General features: G+C 43.3%; 1 long non-coding RNA gene across 1 annotated transcript in view; it reads left to right on the plus strand.

Annotated features, from left to right (window-relative positions):
- LOC101925714 (uncharacterized) overlaps positions 1–11,982 on the plus strand; it is a 227,871-nt gene that overhangs the window by 34,049 nt on the left and 181,840 nt on the right. Inside the window, exon 2 of the long non-coding RNA XR_001488403.4 lies at positions 11,772–11,910. This is a non-coding gene — a long non-coding RNA (uncharacterized lncRNA). The remainder of the gene's footprint in view (positions 1–11,771; positions 11,911–11,982) is intronic.

An 11,982-nucleotide genomic window follows, 5' to 3' on the forward strand; every position in this document is an offset into this window, starting at 1 on the left:
CTCCAGAGGCTGAGGCACGAAAATCACTTGAACCCAGGAGGCAGAGGTTGGAGTGTGCCAAGATCGTAGCACTTCAGCCAGCCTGGGTGACAGAGCGAGACTCTGTCTCAAAAATAAAAATAAAAATAGGCTGGGCACTGTGGCTTATGCCTGTAATTCCAACACTTTGGGAGAACGAGGTGGGCGGATCACTTGAGGTCAGGAATTCGAGACCAGCCTAGCCAACATGGTGAAACCCTGTCTCTACTAAAATTACAAAAATTAGCTGGGCATGGTGGCACACACCTGTAGTTCCAGCTACTCAGGAGGCTGAGGCGGGAGAATCCCTTGAACCTGGGAGGTGGAGGTTGCAGTAAGCCGAGATGGCGCCACTGCACTCCGCCTGGGTAACAAAGCAAGACACTGTCTCAATAATAATAATAATAAAATAAAATGAATAAAAGCTCACTGGGAACCAGAATAAAATCTGTAGTTTTGTTAATAGCATTGCGCCAATGTTAATATCTTAGTTTTGATCATTGTACTCTGATCCTGTAAGGTGTTAACATTAAGAGAAGCAGCTGGGGGAGGTGAGGAGGGAGGATTACTTGAACCTGGGAGGTCGAGGCTGTGGTCAGGCTGGTCTCTAACTCCCGACCTCAGGTGATCCACCCGCCTTGGCCACCCAAAGTGCTGGGATTGCAGGTGTGAGCCACCGTGCCCAGCCAATTTATATCTTTTAAATATTATTTTGGTCACATATAGTTTTTACTCTCATCTGAACTTAAGTTTTTCCTCTTGGAAATAATGTTTTCCTAGTCAAAATTTTTGTTTGCTTTTCCACCACAGGTTCTAAAGTAATCTTTAGATTATTTTAAAAAGAAAAAATATACATTTAAAAAAAGTTTTTAAAAATTTTTTTACTTTTTATTTATTTATTTATTTGAGATAGAGTCTCTCGGTGACGCCCAGGCTGGAGTGCAATGGTGCGATCTCGGCTCACTATAATCCCCGCCTCCTGGGTTCAAGAGATTCTCTTGCCTCAGCCTTTCGAGTAGCTGGGACTACCGGTGCCCACCACCACACCTGGCTAATTTTTGTATTTTTGGTAGAGATGGGGTTTCACCATATTGGCCAGGCTGGTCTTGAACTCCTAACCTTAAGTTATCTGCCTGCCTCAGCCTCCCAAAGTGCTGGAATTAACAGGCGTGAGCCATAGTGCCTGGCCTAAATAAAGTTTTTTAAAGTTTTCATCTTCTGAAGACGAGCATGTACTGGATGCATTTCCATAAGGCATAGAGTGTAATTTTACTGCTGGGCACCTATAGACAAGGTAACAGAAGAGCATTTACCTTTTCCTTTCAGGTTTTATTATTCACCTTTTTTTTTTTTTTTTTTTTTTTGAGATGGGGTCTTGCTCTGTCGCCCAGGCTGGAGTGCAGTGGTGCAATCTTGGCTCACTGCAAACTCCCCCTACCAGGTTCAAGCGATTCTCCTCCTGCCTCAGCCTCCTGAGTAGCTGGGATGATAGACGTGCACTACCATGCCCGGCTAGTTTTTGTGCTTTTAAGTAGAGATGGGGTTTCGTCATGTTGGCCAGTCTGGTCTTGAACTCCTGACCTCAAGTGATCCACCTGCCTCAGCCTCCCAAAGTGTTGGGACTAGAGGCATGAGCCACCGTGCCTGGCCAATGACTCACTCTTCTTGGTAATCTTTTTTTTTTTTTTTTTTGAGACAGAGTCTCCCTCTGTCACCCAGGCTGCAGTGCAATGATGCTATCTTGGCTCACTGCAGCCTCCACCTCCCAGGTTCAAGCAATTCTCCTGCCTCAGCTTCCCAGGTAGCTGGGATTACAGGTGCCCGCCACCACACCCAGCTTATTTATTTATTTATTTATTGTATTTTATTAGAGACGGGGTTTCACCATATTGGCCAGCCTGGTCTCAAACTCCTGACCTCAGGTGATCCACCTGCCTCAGCCTCCCGAAGTGCTGGGATTACAGGCATGAGCCACCATGCCCGGGCTCTTCTTGATAATCTTTACGACTGTTTTTCTTAGATATGTGTAATGTCTTAGTGGTCTTTTGAAAGCAATTGTAAAAGCCCCCTCGAGTTTAGGTACTTTACTGGACTTGACTTTCTCATTTTTCCATGGGTGAGTTATTCTATATTTAAGTCAAAGGCCTCTCTCGAAGGAGGCTCCTGCCTCTATTATTTGTGACATATCTACAGCAATTCTCCAGGAATAGAAAGATTTTACTACTGAAGTCTTCAGAAAGGGTGGAGTCCCTTTTGGAGTCACAGGTCCTCCCAGATACATATGGGCTTCAGGAAAAAAAAAAAAAAAAAAATCACAGGCAGATAACAAAAGAAATTAGAAAACTCTTGGGTAAACTGAAATTACACAGAAACCCTGTAAGAACAAGTAAAAGAAAGGAGGGAAATGCATTCATTAAGAAGGGAAACACATGCAGTGGCCACGGGCTTCGCATTAAGACCTTCACTGTGCATTTATCCTCTGGGAGGCAGCAGTTCCCTGCGAAGGAGGAAAGCAGTTCCCTGGGAAGGGAGTTCTGCATTGAGTCCCTCCATTTCCTATTTTACTAGCAACGAGGAAAAGTACTCTACCAGTGCTCCAAGTTCACAATCCTTACTCACTCCAACAAGATTAAAAATGTAAGTTGAATCACCTCACAAATGTAGAAACACCTATTCAGAGAGTAAACATTGTTGGTTCCTCTTGAGTCAGCTACTAATGACTCACAGATGAGTCTCCACCTATTTTATGGATCCACACTTCATGACGGCAGCCTCAGGACAGTACAATAATAACAATGACAAATACCATACTGACTGACTTTTCTTACCCACTGCAGTTTTCCGGCAGTGCATCATTATTAAAAGGTATTCACGGCCGGGCGCGGTGGCTCACACCTGTAATCCCAGCACTTTGGGAGGCCGAGGCAGGTGGATCACAAGGTCAGGAGATCGAGACCGTCCTGGCTAACATGGTGAAACCCCGTCTCTACTAAAAATACAAAAAATTAGCTGGGCTTGGTGGCGGGTGCCTGTAGTCCCAGTTACTCAGGAGAGTGAAACAGAAGAATGGTGTGAAGCCGGGAGGCAGAGCTTGCGGTAAGCCGAGATCGTGCCACTGCACTCCAGCCTGGGCAACAGAGCGAGACTCCATCTCAAAAAAAAAAAAACAAAAGTATTCACATATTTATAATTATAAAATAATTTATAGGAGTTAAATCTAAAGACTTAAAAAAGATCACAATATATCAAGTAAAAAATAGAGATTACATATTGTATTTACAGCCTGATTTCGTTTTTGGAATACATACATACACTTGGAGAAAACATTTCTGAAAGTCATAACCAAAATTTATTTTTTTTAATTTAGTTTTTAATTTTTTTTTTAATTTTTTTTTTTGAGATGGAGTTTCACCCTTGGTATCCAGGCTGAAGTGCAATGGCGTGATCTCCGCTCACTGAACCTCCTCCTTCCAGGTTCAAATGATTCTCCTGCCTCAGCCTCCTGAGTAGCTGGGATTATAGGTGCTCACCACCACACCCAACTAATTTTTGTATTTTTAGTAGAAACGGGGTTTCACCATGTTGGCCAGGCTGATCTTGAACTCCTGACCTCAGTTGATCCACATGCCTCAGCCTCCCAAAGTGCTGGGATTACAGGTGTGAGCCACCATGCCTGGCCTTATTTATTTATTTATTTATTTAATTAGAGGTGAGGTCTCAGTGTGTTGTCCAGGCTGGTCTTGAGCTCTTGAGCTCAAGCGATCCTCCCACCTCAGCCTCCCAAAGTGCTAGGATTATAGCCATGAGCCGCCACACCCAGCCCAAAATTTCAACAGTAGTTTCCTTTGGCCAGTGGGATTACAATAGTTTTTATTTCCTTCTTTGCATTATTCTGTATTTTCTAAATTTTCCACATTAAACACTAAAGTGTATAATATAAACTAGCATATGAAAAGAAAGAATACACGTATCAGGAAACTTGGAGAAAAATTAATCATGATTTTAACACTTAAATGAATAAATATGGTAGCCTCTGTCCTACATTTTCCTGGCTCTTATCTGTGAATATTTATAGAGCATGATAACTAGCATAAAGTTGTTTTCGGATGGATAAGATTTCAGGACCAAGCAGTAGATGTTCAAAAAAGAACTAAATGCTGTAAATGAGCATATGCTCATTATTCTTTGAGGGCAACTCTGAGCAAATGTCAGCGCTCCTATTTTTCTCCTTTTCCTCTTGAAAGGTTTCTACAAATAAAGCAGCCATCAGGTTCTAGATTGCCTCATTCTACAATTCTAGGCTCTTGGAGGAAGGTGGGCCACAGTGATCATCTCATCCTGCCCTCCTACCTAGCTCAGAAATCCCTCCTAGTACACCTCTAACTTCCTGCCTCTCCTTTGGCATCTCCAGAGGTGTGGAGCTCAGTATTTAAATGCTTTTCCTCCTTTGCCTGCCTGGAGAACTTCTACTCACCATTCAATATTCAAATCAGGGGCAGTGTTTCTGTGAGGCCCATGTGGTGCTGACATATGATGGTTATAAGCATGGACTCTGTTGTCAGAGATACCTGGGTTCAATCCCTCCTCCCCTACTAATGCTTGCTTATTATGAGTATTTATTTTTTTATTTTTTATTTTTTTAGATGGAGGCTCGCTCTGTCACCCAGACTGGAGTGCAGTGGTGTGATCTCGGCTCACTGCAACCTCTGCCTCCTGGGTTCAAGTGATTCTCCTGCCTCAGCCACCCGGCTAATTGTTTATAGTTTTAGTAGAGACGGGGTTTCACCGTGTTAGCCAGGATGGTCTCGATCTCCTGACTTTGTGATTCACTTGCCTCGGCCCCCGAAGTGCTGGGATTACAGGTGTGAGCCACTGCGCCTAGGATGCTCTTTTTTTTTTTTTTAGATAGGATCTTGCTCTGTCACTCAGGCTGGAGTGCAGTAGTACAATCAAGGCTCACTATTGCCTCAACCTCCTGGAATCAAGCAATCTTCTCACTTCAGCCTCCCGAGTAGCTGGGACTACAGGTAAACACCTGTACTATACTGTATATCATGCCTGGCTAATTTTTTTTTTTTTTTTTTTTGAGACAGGGTCTCACTCCATCGCCCACACCTTAATGCAGTGACACACTCTTGGCTCACTGTAACCTCTGCCTCACAGGCTCAAGTGATCCTCCCATCTCAGCCTCCTGAGTAGCTGGGACCATAGGCACATGCCACCATGCCTGGCTAATTTTTTGTATTTTTTAGTAGAAATGGGTTAAAAAAAAAGAACTCTACATTTTTTAGTAGAGATGTTGCCCAGGCTGGTCTCGAACTCCTGAGTTCAGACGATCTATCTGCCTTGGCCTCTCAAAGTACTGGGATTACAGGCATGAGCCACTGCACCCAACCAGCACCTTGCTAGTTAATTTTTTTTTTGTAGAGACAGGGTCTCCCTATATTGCCCAGGCTGGTCTTGAACTACTGAGCTCAAGTGATCTTTCCACCTTGTCCTTCCAAAGTACTGGAATTACAGGTGTGACCCACTGTGCTGGCCTTATATGATCTCAGCCAGTTTATCTCACTTCTCTGAGCCTCAGTTTTCTCATCTGTAAAATGGGGTTCCTAAATGTCATAATATGTATTAGATCTTCAAGTGGTGTCTGTTACATAGCAAGCAAGCAAATAATATTAACTACTCCTATTTGTCATATCAGTGGTTTCAGTGCTGACCTGCACATTAAAATTACCTTTAATAGGTTTGGGCTGATGCTCCTAGCAGGGTATTTTTTAAAGTTAGGCAAGTGATTCCAGTGTGTAGCCAGTGTTGAGAACTATTGCACTTGACCGGTAGCTCTGAAAGTATGCAACCCAGACCAATAGCACCAACATTTCCTGGGAAACTGTCAGAAATACCAATTCTAGGGCCCCACCACAGACCTGCTGAATGGGAAACTCTGAAAATGGGCTCCAGCAATTGGGGTTTTAATAAGTTTTCTTTTTTTCTTTTTCTTTTTTGGGACAGAGTTTTGCTCTTGTTGCCCAGGCTGGAGTGCAATTCGCAATCTCTGCTTACTGCAACCTCCGGCTCCCAGGTTCAAGCAATTCTCCTACCTCAGCCTACCTAGTAGCTGGAATTACAGGCATGCACCACCACGTCCAGCTAATTTTTGTATTTTTAGTAGAGATGGGGTTTCCCCTTGTTGGTCAGGCTGGTCTTGAACTCCTGACCTCAGGTAATCCGCCTGCCTCAACCTCCCAAAGTGCTGGGATCACAGGCGTGAGCCACTGCACCTGGCCAGTTTTCATAAGTTTTCTAGAAGATTCTGATGGGTGCTAAAATTTGTGAAGAACTGCACTAGATTGTAAGCTGAGCAAAGGTGTGAACTGTCTGGTTTTTCGTTTTCATTTTTGTTTCTTTTCAGAGACAGGGTCTTGCTCTGTCACCCAGGCTGGAGTGCAGTGGTATAATCATGTCTCTTTGCAGCCTTGCACTCCCGAGCTCAAGCAGTCTTCTCTTCTCGGCCTGCTGAGTAGCTAGGAGTATAGGCACATGCCACCACATCTGGGGTTTTTTTTTTGTTGTTGTTATTTTTTGTAGAGATGGGATCTTGCTATGTTGCCCAGGCAGGTCTTGAACTCCTGACCTCAAGTTATTCTCCTGCCTTGGCATCCCAAAGTGCTGGGATTACAGGTGTGAGTCACTGCACCCAGCTTGTGTTGTTAATGCCGCATTCCTAGGGCTAAACACTGTGTTGTGAACAAATTCAGTTTAACTCAATTCAACTCAAGAAATATTTATTGAGCACTAATTTTTTGTTAGGCATTGTGCCTGGGCCCTGGGAATATGATGCTGTGTGAGATAGGTCTTTGCCCTCTTAGCTTCTTCCAGCTTTTCAGACTTGATTCTTCCTTCTCTACGCTTTCACTGCAGCTTAAACACTCTACCATTGGAATTTTTATGCTGATTTATGTATTTTTTAATGTGTCTGTACTTCTCCTTAAAGTGTGATATTGAGGGCAGGAACAGCCTTTAATCATTTTCTTTCTCTTTCTTTCTTTCTTTCTTTCTTTCTTTCTTTCTTTCTTTCTTTCTTTCTTTTTTTCTTTCTTTTTTTTTTTTTTTTTTTTTTTTATGGAGTTTTGCCCAGTTGCCTGGACCGGAGTGCAATGGCGCGATCTCGGCTCACTGCAACCTCTGGCTCCTGGGCCTCCCGGGTTCAAGTGATTCTCCCACCTCAGTCTCCTGAGTAGCTGGGATTACAGGCACCCGCCACCATGCCCAGCTAATTTTTGTATTTTTAGTAGAGACAGGGTTTCACCATGTTGGCCAGGCTGGTCTTGAACTCCTGACCTCAGATGATCCACCCACCTTGGCCTCCTGAAGTTCTGGGATTACAGGCGTGAGTCACCGCACCCTGCCAGCCTTTAATCATTTTCTTAGAAGCTGCTCAGATGCAGTTGCATTGCCGGACCTGGTCGTGCGTTTGAAAGCAATAGGATGTGTTCTCCTAATATACCTCTGAAACTGGTCCAATTGTCCCATAGAACTGATATTTATGGCTTCTTTTGAATAAACATGGAAATTGACCTTCCCAGTTTTGAAACTTGAGGAAGTTACATTTATCTTTTCTCAGTTTCTTCCTCAGGCATCCAACCATCAGGCCTCCTAGATAGTGTCAATAAACTGAAACTTACCAGATCACTGCATCCAGACAATAAGACATCAGACCCCTCACCTACCATGGTTGCCTAAGTGACTACCTGCTTCCTGTTGAACAGCTCCTCTTCCTTACCCCCCCAATTCCTGTTTTCCTGTATGTAGTTACATTTCTTCCCTGCTATATAATCCCCTAATTTTAGCCAGTCAGGGAGATGGATTTGAGACTAATCTCCCATCTCCTTGGCTGCAGCACCCAATTAAAGCCTTCTTAACTGGCAACACTCGTGTCAGTGATTGGCTTTTTGTGTGGCAAGCAGCAGAACCTAGACCTAAGCCTTGGTGTTTTGGTAACAAATTGATAGGGTGAAAAAAAGGCTGGTTCATCAGTCCAGGTTTCGTCAAGGAAGCAGAACCACTGGGAATCCTATGGCGTAGGGGATTTATCTAAATCTAATGCCATTGTGGGAGGAGCTAGGAAAATAATGTCCAGGGAAAGGGAGTTGGAGGATCTGAGGAAGGTTACTAATCGGCCTTCCAAAAGCATTGGTGCTCCTGGACAAGTCAGAGCTTTTAGGGAAAACTGGACAGGCACATATAGCTGCCAAGGGACTGCACAGGGGAGTTAGTGGAGAAATCTGTGGAAGGCCCTTGCCCTGTTAGGTGTACTATGGCTATGCCAGCAGTGGAAGAAGAATTGAGTGCCAAACAGGGGCGAGGGAGAACAGGCTGGAACCCTTTGGCATCCCTGCATCCATCTCTCACTGCAGCTTTTCTTTTCTTTGTTCTTTTTTTTTTTTGAGATGGAGTCTCGCTCTGTCATCCAGGCTGGAGTGCAGTGGCGCAATCTTGGCTCACTGCAACCTCCACCTTCCAGGTTCAAGCTGGGATTACAGGCGCCTGTCACCATGCCCGGCTAATTTTTGTGCTTTTTAGTAGAGACGGGGTTTCGCCATACTGGCTAGGCTAGTCTCAAACTCCTGACCTCGGGTGATTCGTCCGTCTCAGCCTCCCAAAGTGCTGGAATTACTGGCATGAGCAACTGTGTCCAGCCCTCTCACTGCGTGTTACCCCGATGACTTTCAGAGAATAGTGGCTGCTGCTTTGTTCGTCTTCCAAATCTCACACAAATTTCTTCTTTGGCTAACTCTAACCCAGACCCATGTAGGAAAGGGGCTCCTTAAAAGCGTAATTCCTGCTGAGTTGAGTTGGCACAGAGCAAAATGACCCAGCTGGTAAATACCGCTTACCTAAAAAGCTGCTACTTATGTATTTTTTTCCAAGACTACTATTTTATCCATTTTTAATGGATGCATTGAATCGTGTTATTTCTATACACTCAATGTGGTACCGTCTCTAATTGCCATAAAGAGAAAGACAATTAGAGACCAAAGACTTTTGCTAGAATCATATTTCTAATTCAGTAGTAGAGACAGAAGTGAAGATTATTTTCAGAGAATAATTTCTTTACTTTCTGTTCTTTTTGATATGATGAGGATTCTTGTAATGCAGTTTCCCACATGTTTTCCACAAGGTTAGTTCACGAATATCTAAGGATACTATCCTGTTTGTATGGCAAGTGCCATGGATATTAGAGTTAATGACATGACTCTAATCATTAGACTTCGATTATTTGAGCCGGGATGTAGTAGTGTTTTACACTCCATTTGTGTATTGATTTTGTATGTTTATGCATGCAGCTATTGAAATGTTTTAAATTATGTGCATTTTAAGTCAGTCTGTTACTTTATGAGCTACTAGAAAGCACAGTTTCCTTGTTTGTGTCAATGTCATCATTCCTGTAGGCACCGGACTGAAAAATATATTGTCCTCTTCAATTTATTCCTCTCTTTCATTCTTCATACTCAGTAAGTGATTTATGTCTTTTATTTATTATTATTATTTCTTGAGACAGAGTCTTGCTCTGTCACCCAGGCTGGAGTGTAGTGGTGTGATCTCGGCTCACTGCAACCTCCCCCTCCCAGGTTCAAGCGATTCCCCTGCCTCAGCCTGCCAAGTAGCTGGGACTACAGGCACACGCCACCATGCCCAGCCAATTTTTGTAATTTTGGTAGAGACGGGATTTCATTATATTGGTCAGGCTGGTCTTGAACTCCTGACCTCAGGTGATCCACCTGTCTTGGCCTCCCAAAGTGCTGGGCTTACAGACGTTAGCCACCATGTCCCGCTGGTATAGATATTTAAAAAAATAAGAAAGTTAGTTTCTGGGTCGCAGGAAACTCATGTTTATGTTACCTAACAAAGGCCTGAAGTGGAAATACTTCATGTTGTTGAGTAAACTGAGAGGTATAGGCTTTATATATCAGTCCTTAGTCATTATTTTTCTGCTAAAACATGATCGTCAGGAAATACCCAGAGCAGCACCCTGACTCCATTCTCTTCTCATTCTGGTCCACCCTGCGCAGAACCTTCAGAATCATCTATCTCAAATACTCTCTGAGTATGGTGAAGACTGTAGAAGGAACTCGACTGCATATTTCAGCCTAAACTCCCAATTGGGCTACATGCTACCTTTCACAGCTGATTCCTCTACCTTGTCAACTTCTTCCAATCACATTGGTTGCGTTCACTCGCTGTTCCACAAAAGACTGCAGCCGGATCAAGTCTTCATTCCATATGCTTTCATCTTGACTTACCAATGGGATTGCAAGATCTTTGAGGGAAAGGATTTATGTCTTTTAAAATTTATTTCTTTTCCTCTCAGGACCTCATGTGAAGCATATGGTAAATAGTTAGTGACTGCTGCTTAACTCAGTTTATCCTGACCAATACTTAGAACAGCACCAGCCACAATTAGGTATTTAATAAGGATCTTTTGGATTGAGACAAGGATCCTCTCAGAGTCAGAAATTATCTTGGCGTGTCTTTTTTTTTTTTTTTTTAATTGGGTCTCTGTGACTGTAGTCAGTGACTTGGTGTGTCTTTTGTAATGACAGCATTAATAATAAAGCCTTCAGATGACATGGTATAATGGAGTTCAAAAGGTCTAAGTCTGAATGCCAGCCCTGTCACTTATTAACTATGTGACCCTGGGCCGGGCACTGTGAACTACAGTTTCCTTGTAAAAGAATGATGACCACGAGGGCCTTAGAGTGGTTGTGAGGATTAAGTTATATGCCAAAAGTAAATTATCTAGCACAGCAAATGGCTGTAATAGATGTTCAATAAATGTGTTTTTTTTTTTTTCCTTTTTTTTTGAGCCTGAGTTTTGTTTCATTTTGTCACCCAGGCTGGAGTGCAGTAGTTCAACTTCTGCAAGTGCAACCTCTGCCTCTCAGGCTAAAGTGATTCTCCTGCTTCAGCCTCTGGAGTAGCTTGGATTACAGACATGTGCCACCACGCCCGGCTAATTTTGTATTTTTATTAGACATGGGGTTTTGCCATGTGGCCAGGCTGGTCTCAAACTCCTGACCCCAGGTCATCCCCCCACTTTGGCCTCCCAAAGTGCTGGGATTACACGCGTGAGCGACCATGCCCAGCCCAATAAATGTTTTTATTACAGAAAATTTAAAATGTCTGTCACTTTTTATTTTATTGATTTTCTATTTGCTTCTTTACCTGGATCAGAAAGATAATTTCAAATTTCTTTGGAGGTTAGGTATTTTCCGATAATGAGAAGTTGGTAGACATCATATTAACAGAGATGATTTTAAAAATTATTTTTGGTAATTAACTGGACTATAAGAAAACAATACTAAACAAGCCAAATTACTCTTAGCTAAGGCTTGGAAATCTGGATAAAGAGGAAGAAGAGAAGGTAGAGAGGGTCCTTAGATTAGTAGCATGACCTACTAACTCTTCTTTTAGCACCCATGGTGCTAAAAGGAAGTCCCGCCAAAGCACTTCTGCCTTGGTTAGAGAATGTTCCAGTGTTGGGTTATGAACCTCCATGGCAGAGCCACAGCACTGACTCTCTGACCAGCTGGAATTTGCTGCAGGATGGGTATGGCCGAAAGGAGACCACTGTGAATTAACCAGGAGTAAGAACATCAAGACTGATCTTTATTTCACCCAGAGGCAGAGTGATAAAATGGCATTCTTCTCTATTTAAATTCTATCCCATCTTTCTTCTTGTCCTTCCTCTCAAGGTTGCTGGCAGAGGTGGTTGGGGCTATGTGCCTGGAGTGAAGATTCTGCCCATTGGTCAAGAGACCTCCCTCTCAGATGCTGGCTCTGCCCCTGCCTTTGGGGGTCGACCCTTGTACTCGCAGGACCTTAGGTGACTCTGTAAGTATAGTAAAATGCAGTTAATCTGATGTTATCATTCAATCTTTTTTAAAAAGTGGAGCAACCAGTTGA

The sequence above is a fragment of the Macaca fascicularis genome, chromosome 2 (assembly GCF_037993035.2).
Source record: "Macaca fascicularis isolate 582-1 chromosome 2, T2T-MFA8v1.1".
Classification (NCBI taxonomy): Eukaryota; Metazoa; Chordata; class Mammalia; order Primates; family Cercopithecidae; genus Macaca; species Macaca fascicularis.